This window comes from Triturus cristatus, chromosome 7, assembly GCF_964204655.1.
Source record: "Triturus cristatus chromosome 7, aTriCri1.1, whole genome shotgun sequence".
NCBI lineage: Eukaryota > Metazoa > Chordata > Amphibia > Caudata > Salamandridae > Triturus > Triturus cristatus.
In genome coordinates, this window is record NC_140590.1 from 1,143,162,281 (window position 1) to 1,143,174,917 (window position 12,637).

General features: G+C 44.1%; 1 protein-coding gene across 1 annotated transcript in view; it reads left to right on the plus strand.

Annotated features, from left to right (window-relative positions):
* DDX41 (DEAD-box helicase 41) overlaps window positions 1-12,637 on the plus strand; it is a 138,852-nt gene that overhangs the window by 84,906 nt on the left and 41,309 nt on the right. The gene's annotated exons all lie outside the window — the stretch shown is intronic.

The window sequence follows — 12,637 nt, forward strand, 5'->3', positions numbered from 1 at the left end:
CTCTGTCTATCCGGACAGATAATGCCTCTTCTCCCTCTGGATCACAAGTGTTTATTTTGCTGTTCTCTCTCATCGATACATTTTCCCTCTCCCCACTGTTCTGTTTCCTCCGCCCACCCTTTTTTTCCCATCTCTGGTTCCCTTCCGATAATCCTTAGTTATTTGTAACTCTGCTTACCTAAACTCAGCCAGTCAGTCAAAATACTTTATTCGGTTAACTAAAACCATAAAAGCACACACAATAAAAACATTGTGAGTATAAATATCTAAAAGGACGTACTCCAGATTATCACAGTAGAAAAAGATCACAAAACATCAAGATAAAATATTACCATACGTTACTGTGTAGGAATCGGATGCGCACATTATCAGAGAAGCCGTTGTTTTCATTTTACTGACAGCTGCAACTAAGAAACTAGCAATGTTTAAACATTCCCATGAATTATTCAGCATCTGCAAATATGTTAGTGCAGGTCTAACTTGCACGAAGCATTTAACTTTTAATAACAGTAATATAAAATGTTTGCCGATACAGATAAGTGCTTACCTAAACTCACAAATTTGGGTTGACTCCTATCAACGAAAATATCGAAGTTCTAAAAAACGCTATAATTACAAAATGATCGTTCCAATCAGCCACGTATGACCTTTATTTTCTCTAAGTTTAAGACTTGTATGTCACTTATTTAGTATCAAAATAAGACACGTACTTTCAGTTTGTATCATGTACATGTACAGTTTATTAGATAATTTCCCAATTTTAACTTATCTATTGTACTTCACACACTTTTTACTTAATGTCTGTTCTTTATACATTAGTCAGTTCTTGAATTCCCTTAATAATTACTCAAAACAAACTCAGAAATATTTACGAATCAGTAGTTAACGATTTCTGCACACCTTTCATCACTCCTCAGACTCACTGTTTACATTAGACAGCAATTATGCAGTGTGCCTTACATCAGCTTTATCATCATGGATCTCCCTTGTTATGTTTGGGTTATCTTATACACATCTTCCATTGATTATCGGTATTTTTCTGTATGCAGCATGGGTTCTGTTGTACATTAACATGACATTCATACCCCTGCTGTCTAATTTTCGGTCTGGACAAATTCAGGTTGTTTTTCTTGAAGCCTTTAATGGGCTTCAGGCATGACTTCAGTGACCAATCCCATATCATCCTAAAGCCTACACAATGCACTGGGTCACAGAGTCCAACTTTCTCTTTCCACAGTTGTGTTAATATACGAACTAGTGTATCGGTGGAGAACAAAGAAGTCTTTGAAGAATGTACTTACAGGGCACATAAAAGCTGTGGAAGGACATTGATGCTAACAGGGATTTAAATGAATCGGAAACTCTTATTTCCCAAAATGAAGGAGAGAATTGTGTGTTTAAGTTCTGTCCACAGTAATCACAAGCTATCCCTGGATTGGACTCCCTTACCTCTGCATCATTAATTTATCCTGGGTTGATAGCAAAAGTAAGTGGCATGCATTTTGGTACAGACAAACAAGGAAACAATGTATATTCTGGGGGTCTTTATGACAAGCTGGCAAAACAGGCCACCCAGGAGCCTTAGAAGGACAAAAAATGCAGCACGCACCAAAAGTGGACGAGGCAAGTCATTGTATCCATTGCAAAGCTGGAACTATTCTCCATCAGAAACTTGGAATGGTCCTGGTACAATAATAGATTGCATTGAGGGACATAATTACTACTAATCCAAACAAGTGACTCAACCCTAGAGTGATGCAATCAATAGTACCACAATGCTGCCGTCCGCTTCGAGGCAAATAAATATTTTAGCCCCATTCACTTTGAACAATTAAACAAATCTAGCTCGCTTAGGCACTCTCTAATTCAAACCAAAACTCAACCTCAAGTTTGCGACACTGGTGTTATCAGTGCAGTTTGTGAGCCTGAATACAGTTTCTGCAAGAAGATGAGCCTTGACCCATTACATAGTTTCAAGGCGACCAGCCTCTGCACAAAGTTACACATCATACCATGCACGCCAACCCAAAGCAGGTTAGATTTCTGCAGCCCTGATTTCTATGTGGCAAAGCGTAAAGGTGCTCCAGCTTCAAAAGGACCTGCCCTTTGAAGGGGCTCTTTAACCTGCCTCTGTGGCCTTTTCCATTCTGAAGTGTTAGAGACTTATAAAGGTGGCCCCTGCTACATAGGTGATATCTTCCTTCCCGTATGAAAAAGTAGATTCAATAAGAACAGTAGCGGGCAATCTTCTAAGTTCTGCATAGTCAAATAAGATGCATCCTATTGTTTTACCCACAGCTATGTCATTATTAAGTTCACAATAACTAATATGACTATTCTTGATCCAGATCCGCATGAGAAGGGGTATGTTATGTAATGCAGATTTGCAGAGTGCACTATCGCCAAGGAGGGCATCAGGGCGCTAACCAGGTGTTAGTCTAGTTAAACATAGGACCTAGTGAAAGTACTCAAAAAGCCAGGTCTTCAGCTTCTTGTGAATTTCAAGAAAGGGGAGGTGACTCTGAGTAGTGTCAGGACGTTCCATGCTTTGCATGATATAGGAGAAGGATCGACTGCTGGACCTGTTTTCTGTATGCGCCAGATATGTACAAGCATGAGTCCTGACAAGCAGAGGTGATAGCAGACACGATTGTTGAGATGTGCTGGACATTTGTTTTGTAATGCCTTGACAATAAATGTGTGCACGGAGTTTGAATTGTGCTCATTTGTGTATGGGGAGCCAGTGGAACTCCCTTAGATGTTGTGTGATGTGAAAGTGGCGTGAGCGGTTGAGAGTGCATCTGGCTGCCCGGTTCTGAATGGTCTTCAGTTTTCTGGTGAGATTTTGGTTGACCTCATTGTAAAGGTGTTCCCAAAGTCCAGCTTGCTTGTGACCAGGTCATGTGTGATGGTTTTTTGGGTGCTGATTGAGAGCAATTTGAAAAACTTTCTCAGCATCTTCAGGGTATGGAAGCATGAGGCAGTGATGACGTTGACTTAGGCCGTCAAGTCGAGTTTGCTGTTAGTGATGATCTTGAGGTCCTTCTGATGATGATGCTGATGGTGATACGTGAAATAATTATGATATGTTTTGCAAGAATGAAGCCAATTTTGAGCCTTCTCACATTAGACCATCACCACCAAGTGGGACTTCAACATGTAATATACTGAGGAAAACAAAATGTTATGTTAGATATTTGTGAATTAATTTCAGCCCCCGCTAATAACTGTGGGTCACATTCTGGTCTTTTGTTCTTTTGCCCACCTTTTACTTTTTATTAGGCATTCACTCATTTAGACCTTTGCAATCAAAGTATTGAAATCAGATGTTAAAACACTATCAGAGCAAGGTAAGCTGAAAGGGGATTAACAGTGTAGAAGCCACCAAGTGCCCAGGAATATGGAGTCTGAGAGAGTAGTAAATATTCTATTTTAGGACATCCTGATGCCCTCCACCCAAACTTGTGAACTCAAAACAAACCATGCCACCGTGGACAAGATCTGTTCATGTTCAAATCAGGAACAGGCCAGTACAAGCAGACCGACCAGGTCCTTTCTGAATGGGAACACGAGGAACATCAGACTGGTTTTGGCATATTTGGGCCTTGTTATTGGGGTGCAGTTTGAGTCACATGGTACCCATGTCTAGCCTTTGTAACAAGGAACTGAGATGCAACCTGAGTAATTACCAGTAGCTGAGATGAATTTAAGCATTACACCCAGCATTAATTTGTTTCCATCACAGCAACACCGTAAGTGAGACAGGTATGCCCTGATGCGCATCGGTGCTCACTATGTCACAGGAATCAAGCTAGTGGGCCTAAACAGGCACAAACCTGTGTGGGGTTGTTTGAGCACCCATTTAGAGGGGTCTAGTCTGGCTGTTTAGACTGCTGAACAGGACCAAGGCTGATTTGTGTATGCTTGTCTCCATTCTAAAGTGGCATAATGAGCATAAAAGATGGACTGGGAGGTGTCCTCGGGTAATTACCAGTGGATAAGATTAATTCCAGCAATCCACCATCACCTTTTTGTTTGAACTGTAAAGATTGATTGCTGCATTCCATTTGCACGTTTTACTTTTGTTTGTGTGTGCAGATGGATTGACATCCGCAATAAACTGGCATAGCCAAATTGCGACACACATATAATGCTTACTTTACCGGGCTCAGGAGAAGTGCTTGACATCAGAGGTCTTTGAGCAAAGGTTTATTATAACACACAGTGTATCAATGGCAACATTGCATATCATGTGTCCTTCTATGTCAACTGTTTCAAAATTTCAGAAGCATAGAAGGAGTATTCAATTCCTCTTTCTAATGGGAAGTTTGCCATAAGTTAGAGTGGTAAGTGATCGGAGTGCTTTAACAAATCTTCAAAATACTTTACCCAATCTACTGGGCCATCTTGCAGTCTCTCTCATCCTTCTGAGCCAATTTCTGATATATCTTGACTGCAACCATTTCTCAGTGTATCTTCACCAGTCAGTTAGTGCTGGACCATCCTGACTTGTCCATTTAATATCTACTCTGTTTTTAGCATTGATAGAGCATCCCTTTTGCGCATTTGTTTCCTTGTGACGAACGAAATTCCTAATGGATATGCCACCATGAGGGGCATATCGCTGCATTGCTCTTATCTGTCAGAGGTCAGAGTGCAGAATTCAGCAACTTTGAGACAGGCCCCATCAAGTGGAGGAACATGTGTTCAAGAGTGCCACAATCGGGGCAGAGATTGCTACTATATTGCTTTATAGAACCACAGGCATCACACAGAATTAATGCAGTACGTATTTATTCAGTCAATTTAATTTAGTGTTATCAATGGCTTTTTTGCACATGCACAAATGTGTTTTCTTTTTCCCTGAGTGTAATCTCCACCCCACAGTATGCCTACCATTGAAACTTGGTGGCTAGGTATTTCTTAATGCATCAGGTTCTCCCACTCTTGTTTAGTATAGAAGACTGAACATTGAGCGCTCTGGGTGCATCTGGTATTAAGCTCATCGAGTCCCTCCTGAAACAGTCTGCCGTAAGTAGCAAAGGAAGCGGTGTAGGAAGAAATGGAATTTTTCATTGAGCTACAGATGAGAATGCAGGCACCAGTCAGCATCTCTTCATTCTTAATATGTTACTGAAGCCAGGAAAGGAAAATGTTTGGAGCCCTGTAAAAGTGATGACTCTACGCCTTAATGTAAATACAGAGCTGCTTCCCAGGACCTTTTATGTATTGAGTTCCATATGGAGGCTAATTCCTTGGTGTACTGCTCGATTTTCCCGGCCCTATTGTGTTGATGGGTGATTAGGGTGACTTCAGTCTATTACCATTCAAGCCTAAGGGTTAGAGTAGTGAATGAAGTCTATTTACTAGGCACTTCGACATGATCCTGTGTTTTTCCCCATAGATTAGGGCTTGCACACATATCCTAGGGGATAGATTCGTTAGTCTTAGGGATAACCTGCCCTGTAGTGAGGGTATTTCATGGAGCCGTGTTGAATTCAGGCCTGGTAGGCCTCAAACGGGGGAGACTCCATCTTTCTTTCTGCTCCAGCAGCTTGAGATGTTTCTAGGTTACAGGGGATGTTTTAGTTATGAGGTGTTATTCGCTTGGAGAGAACCGGTTCAGACCGGCCCTTATCGAAGGATTGTATTTTTCTTCATGCCGAAGACGCTACATCAGGCCGGCCGGCTGGGAAAGTGTCCTTGGCACGGGGAGGTACAAGAATTTGGTGGGCGGCAGGTTACGGGCTGGAATTTTCCATGAGAAAATGCACCTCTATATTAGTGAAAGCCTGAGGCAGATACTGGCACTTATTCTTTCAATCCATAGGCGGCACCTAGCCGTTAGCAGAAAAGCTACTACTTATTCCAGGGAAGACAGATGACAAACTTGAGGGCGGAGAAAGACCAAGAGACAGATACTCTTCTAGCAGAATTGCCAGAGAGGAGAGAGTAGCCGACGAGGAAGAGGTCCCAGTGACTCGGAGATGGGAGCTACGGAGGTGTGATCTCCAGGCGAGCTGAGGCACAGACGAGAAGGGGACCTAGATGACCATTGAGTGCAGGCTACACACGACTAAGGTGATGTCGACCCCTTTCTTTTTAGAGTGTACAACCTAATCTTTCACTTTTTCTTTACAGGTTATGTGTTACATTATGTGCTTGCGTATATGATATGTATATATATATATAATAAAGTATACAGTTTGTAGTGAGTCAACATGTGCTGTGTGTTCTTGTATAAGAGGGTAGCCTATTCTTCTAGTCAGCTATTACTTGACATGAACAGATGCTAATCCTGATCAGGTAAGTGGTAACTGAATGAGGGAGGAAGGAGCCCCTCGAACTGAAGAACAGGTTGTGCTCAACTAGTGGTCTTTGTGTGATCTGATACATGGTAACCCTGATTTCCCTGTCGTGTATTATGGTAATAATAGGATGAGCTCGTGCTAAGGCTGCCGTCTGGGTAGGAAGTCCTGGGTCTGTCTGAGACCGCGAGGCTGAGGCTGCCGTCTGGGTAGGAAGTCCTGGGTCTGTCTGAGACCGCGAGGCTGAGGCTGCCGTCTGGGTAGGAAGTCCTGGGTCTGTCTGAGACCGCGAGGCTGAGGCTGCCGTCTGGGTAGGAAGTCCTGGGTCTGTCTGAGACCGCGAGGCTGAGGCTGCCGTCTGGGTAGGAAGTCCTGGGTCTGTCTGAGACCGCGAGGCTGAGGCTGCCGTCTGGGTAGGAAGTCCTGGGTCTGTCTGAGACCGCGAGGCTGAGGCTGCCGTCTGGGTAGGAAGTCCTGGGTCTGTTTGAGACCGCGAGGCTGGGGCTGCCGTCTGGGCAGGAAGTCCTGGGTCTGTCTGAGACCGCGAGGCTGCTATATATATATATATATATATATATATATATATATCCATATAATAGGAATTCCCTGTCCTTAGGTGGTACATGCATATATATATATGTGTTCTTGTAAATAGGCCCTAGGGAGGGGGTAACGTTCTGATTTGGGTTAGAGAGGCTCTGTTGAGCGGGTTCTATCTGATCCGACAACCCAAGCAGAACATTTGGCGTCACGAACCGTTTTCGAAACCTGTGTGCGTCGTGTTGTCTCGTGTTTGCTTTCGGCGTGTGCGTGGTTTTCTTTGTATATTATTTGTGGTATAATTGTGTGTATAGTTTTTCTTTTTTTTTTCCTTTTTTTTTTTTTCTCTTTTCCACAATGTTTTCTAAAAAGTCAAAATCTACTTTTAAGTTGCCCATTGATATTCCCGGATGGGATTCAACGCCTTATGAAGCCTTAGCCCGGGAGTGGGCTGATTCTACTGGTTTGAGTGAGAATTGGAATTCTTCTTTGGAGCTGGCGGAGCCGGCTAATGTGATTACTTGTTTACAGAAGGCACCCATCTCGAAGGGTGAGGAGATTCCTATTTTAGGGCGCAGAGGTTGGATTGTCCTGTCTGCGTACAGAATTTTGCATGAGAGGTTGTTGAAGCTACAGATCTCTTTTAAGGATGTGGAAGCGCACTTTGTTGAGATTCAGAATTCTCATACTTTATTGCGGTGTCAAAATAAGTTGCTTACTGACAAACTTGAGACTTATCAGACTATTGCCGAGAGGGCGGCTGTGCGAATTGCCCGTTATAAATATAAACATCGGCGCGGCCGGGTTTCGACGCGAAAGGTGCGCCTGGTCGTGGCGAATGCCGGACTGGATTGGAATCCTGATGAATGGGATGGTAATATCTGGAACTCGAGCGATTCTTGTTCCTCGGGTGAGGAATCTGTTAAATGTGAGTCCTCCCGCTCCCGCCATGATTGTAAGCCTGCTTCTCGCACCCCTGATGGTGCACCCCGTGATTGCGCTCGTCCTTCGAGCGGGGTTGATGCTTCTTCCGCTGATTGTTCCTCTACGTGTACTGGTCGAGCTCCTTGTGATGCTCACCCCGCGGTCTCGGTGCATCCAGTTTTTCGTCGGAAATTGCAGCAGTCTCCTGCTGCTCCGCAGGGTATTTCTTTAGACTCTTTAGAGGACTTTACCCAACAGGAAATTAGTGATATTTTGCAGCGATTTCGGCAGCGAGCTGGTGAGACATTACTCACATGGATGGTGCGCCTTTATGAACTGGGCGCTGCTGGCATTATGTTGGATAATGGTGATTGTTTGAAGTTTTGTTCCTTGAGCTCGGATTCTACTGTACAGGATCATTTTCGTAACTATAATGGTGGTGGTCAAATTTCTTTACTTCAATTGGCAACTGAGGGTTGTAATATAAAGTACCCTACTGAGTCTGATTGGCCTGTGAATGACAAACAGTGGTATACTTTGCGCGACGCTGCACAACGTCTCAAAGAAGAGGTGATGAAAACGGCGATTTTTCTAGGCACTGCTGACAGGTTGCTTGATGGTTCATTGACATCTTCTGTGCGGAATCGTATTATTCGTTCTTCCCCTGTTGCTTATAAGCAGGTTATGATGACTTTATTGATTAATCAAACTGGTAATGTGTTATCTACAGTACTGGAATCGGTACGCCAACTCGGTGAGTTAGGCGAGTGGTTTAAACCTGAACGTCAGTCCCGGCCTGACACTCGTACTCCTGGTGACAATAAGCTTACTAGACGTGATATCTTTTCTGGTCTTTTGGCTGATGGTGTGCGGAGGGAGGACATTGACGGTGAGACAACTGCTCGTTTGTGGGAGTTGTTTCGCAAACGTGGCTTGGATCGGAAGGAGGGTGCCCGGCGTGTTCGGATGTCTGAGTGTGATCGCGGTGGTTCTGACGGTAGCGGTGATGATGACCGCCGTGGGCGCTCTGTTCGTCGTGATGACCGACGTTATGTACGTGATATGTCCCCCCGTCGAGAGAGAGACAGAGAGAGAGAAGAGGAAAGGGAGAGGGGAAAAAATGATTATATTTACAACAGACGTAGAGATGATAGGGATCAATCCCCTGAGTTGAGGAGGAGAGAGGATCGTCATAATCTGGCCGATCGAAACCAGCACTGTACTGCTGCTGACACGAATCCATTTCGTACTGGGAATGGATATGAACAGGAGGCACCTATACCTAAGAAACGTGAGAGTCTTTATCCTGATTTATCCTGGTACACAGAATGCGGTAAACATGACTAGGAAATAGGTCAAGCTCCAGTACACAGATGGGCTCACAGAGATAATAGACCCTATGTAGATATTGAAATTTATTGGAGACATCGTAATATCCAAAGGGCCCGAGCATTGGTAGATACAGGAGCGGAGGCCACTCTTATTCAGGGTAAATCAAAGAAGTTTAAAGGTCAGCCTTTTACAATTACCGGATTAGGTGGAAAGGAAACTCCCGCAATTCAAACATTACTTGAAATGAGAATAGGTAGAATCCCTAGAAAAGAATACTCTGTACTAGTGGTGCCTCTCTTGGAATTCATAATTGGAATAGATATTTTGAAAGGAATGACTTTGCATCTAGATGATGGATGTTACCAATTTGGAACTACGCATTATATATTGTCCAGGCCTATACGGGTTGGTCGTTTACGAATGCCCCCCATAACAGTTCCTCAAGCGACAAAAGTGGTCTGTCAGAAGCAGTATCGTATTCCGGGTGGTCATGAGGAGATTAGTACCACTATTCAGGAGTTGGTGGATGCAGGTGTTATAGCCCCAGTTACTTCTGCTTGGAATAATCCTGTTTGGCCTGTACGTAAGAGTGATAATTCTTGGCGTATGACTGTTGATTATCGAGAATTGAACAAACACACACCCTCTTTGACTGTTGCAGTACCGGATGTTATTACTCTAATTGAAAGAATCCAAAAACATCCGGGTACATGGTATGCGTCAATTGATATTGCTAATGCTTTCTTTTCGATCCCGATTGCCCCTGAGTGTCAGGAACAGTTCAGTTTTACGTGGAATGGGCGTCAAATGACGTTTAGGAGTCTTCCTCAGGGCTATGTGCATAGCCCTACTATATGTCACCGGCTGGTGGCAGAGCATTTGGCTGACGTACCAGTTCATCCACAGGTTCAGATGTGTCATTATATTGATGATGTTTTGATCCAAGGCGAAACACAAGAGGAAGTTCAGATCCAATTGGACAGAGTCATTGAGTGCCTGCGTGAGAAAGGTTGGGAAATCAATCCGGATAAACTACAAGGTCCGTCCCAGGCTGTGAAATTTTTGGGTATTAATTGGCATGAAGGGCACCGTGAAGTGATCCCTCAGGTTAAACAGAAGATTCTTGATTTTGCAGTTCCAAGGAATAGGAAGGAAGCCCAAAGCTTCATTGGTTTATTTGGTTTTTGGCGCCAGCATATTCCTCATTTGAGTCAAATATTGGCCCCCTTGTACCGTGTCACCCGTAAAAAGAATGCGTTTGATTGGGATACACCACAGCAAGATGCGTTCGACCTAGCAAAAGAGGCAATTCAACATGCTTTGGATTTATGGCCCGTACGTGATGGGGAGGTAGATTTAAATGTGTCTGTACAGGGCCTTTATGCGAATTGGAGCTTGTGGCAGAAGCAAGGCAGAAGTAGAGTGCCGTTAGGTTTCTGGACCAAAAAGTTACCTGATGCTAGTGAGCGTTATACACCCTTTGAGAAACAATTACTTGCATGTTATTGGACTCTGGTGGATACCGAGCAATTGACTTTGGGACATGATATAGTTTTGCGACCTGAGATTCCTATTATGCAGTGGGTTATGAGTTCGCCAAAAACTCACCGCATTGGACACGCTCAGGAGGCGAGTGTGATTAAATGGAAATGGTATATACAAGACAGGGCACGTGTGGGACAGAAAGGAGTTGCATCTTTGCATGAGCAGGTGGCGCGAGCGCCATCGACTGAGACTGAGAGTGTATGTTCCGTACCTTTAGTACAGGAGTCTCCTGTCAAGTGGGGTAGACCCTTTGATGATTTGTCCGTAGAGGACAGGAACCATGTCTGGTTTACGGATGGTTCAGCAAGGTTCATAGGGCCGAAACGGCACTGGAAAGCGGTGTCCTATATTCCGGTCACGCAGAAACTGCTGAGCACAACTGGTGAAGGTAAGAGCAGCCAATTCGCTGAATTGTATGCTGTTTATCAAGTCCTGAAACAAGAATTACCCGGCACATGTCATATTTTCACTGACTCTTGGTCTACTGCCAATGGATTGGCAGTTTGGTTACCGACTTGGCATTCTCATAATTGGGAATTGCATTCAAAAGAATTGTGGGGAAAAGAATTATGGCAGGAGATTTGGGAAATGCTCCCACAGAGTACTGTTACAATCTTCCATGTGGATGCTCACACCCCTATAGATTCTCTTGACAAATGTTTTCATAACATTGCAGATGAGAAATCTAAAATTGCTGAGGCAGTGGTGGACAGGCAAAATTCTGATATGGCGGGATTGGCGAAATGGGCCCACCAGAAGGCAGGACATTTTGGAGAGAAAGCCACTAGCAGGTGGGCTGCTGATCGAGGAATTTATATTCCCTTGGATTTGATCAAGAATGTTATTGTACATTGTCCCATTTGTCAGCATATCAGACAGCGCAAAGTGCCCCAAATTGTTAAAGGTCATTTACATCGCGGGAAACTGCCCGCTCAAATTTGGCAAATTGATTACATTGGTCCACTTCCCATGAGCAGGAATTGTCAATATGTTTGCACAATTGTTGATACATACAGTGGCTTGTTGGTAGCCCTTCCCTGTAAGCAAGCTACCCAATTGAATACCATTAAAACGTTGGAATTGGTTATCATGTATTATGGTGTGCCATTCCAAATTCAATCTGATAATGCATCCCATTTTCGTGGAAGATTGGTACAGGAATTCTGTGTGGAAAACAATATTGACTGGGTGTTCCATGTCCCGTACTATCCACAGGCCTCAGGTCTTGTGGAGAGAATGAATGGTCTGCTGAAGGGGCAGCTGCGTAAACTAACTGATGACAAATATAAGAATTGGCGAGACTTTTTGTCTCAAGCACTATTAATTTTGAATAATCGCCCTTTTCTAAATGCTGAATCTCCACTTATGCGTTTGTTCCCTCCGAATGTTAATGCTCAGCCAAATGAAATCAGAGAGACTGTGATGTACTGGGAGATTACTCCCGGAGCTTTGGCTCCATGTAGAGCGACCCCAGGGTCGGCAGGTTTAGACTTGCATGCCATGGATGACACCGTTCTAAAAGGTAAAGATCGGGTCATCATCGCGACCGGTGTTGGTGTTCATATACCACCCGGGAATTTTGGATTAATCGCCCCTAGATCGGGGCTGGCCGTAAAAGGCATTCAGGTACTTGGAGGGGTCATTGACAGCGATTATCAGGGAGAGATTAAGGTGCTCCTGCTAAATAGCAGTGAGGCTGATTTGCTGATCCATCGAACTGACCGAGTGGCTCAATTACTGATAATGCCTGTCTTCAGTGGTGGGATGGTAAAAGGCACTGCCCCAACTTTGCTAACTGTACGAGGCCAGAAAGGTTTTGGCTCCACAGATAACCCTGGGGCCAGGGTTTGGGTGCAGTCGCCTAAGACTCCCCCTGAACAGGCAGAGGTCATCGCCACCGGTCATGATAATACCATTTTAGTTATGAGACCAGGGAAAGATAGCTGGGAAGCAGTCCCGGCTGACAAATGTTACTTACGAGAATGATT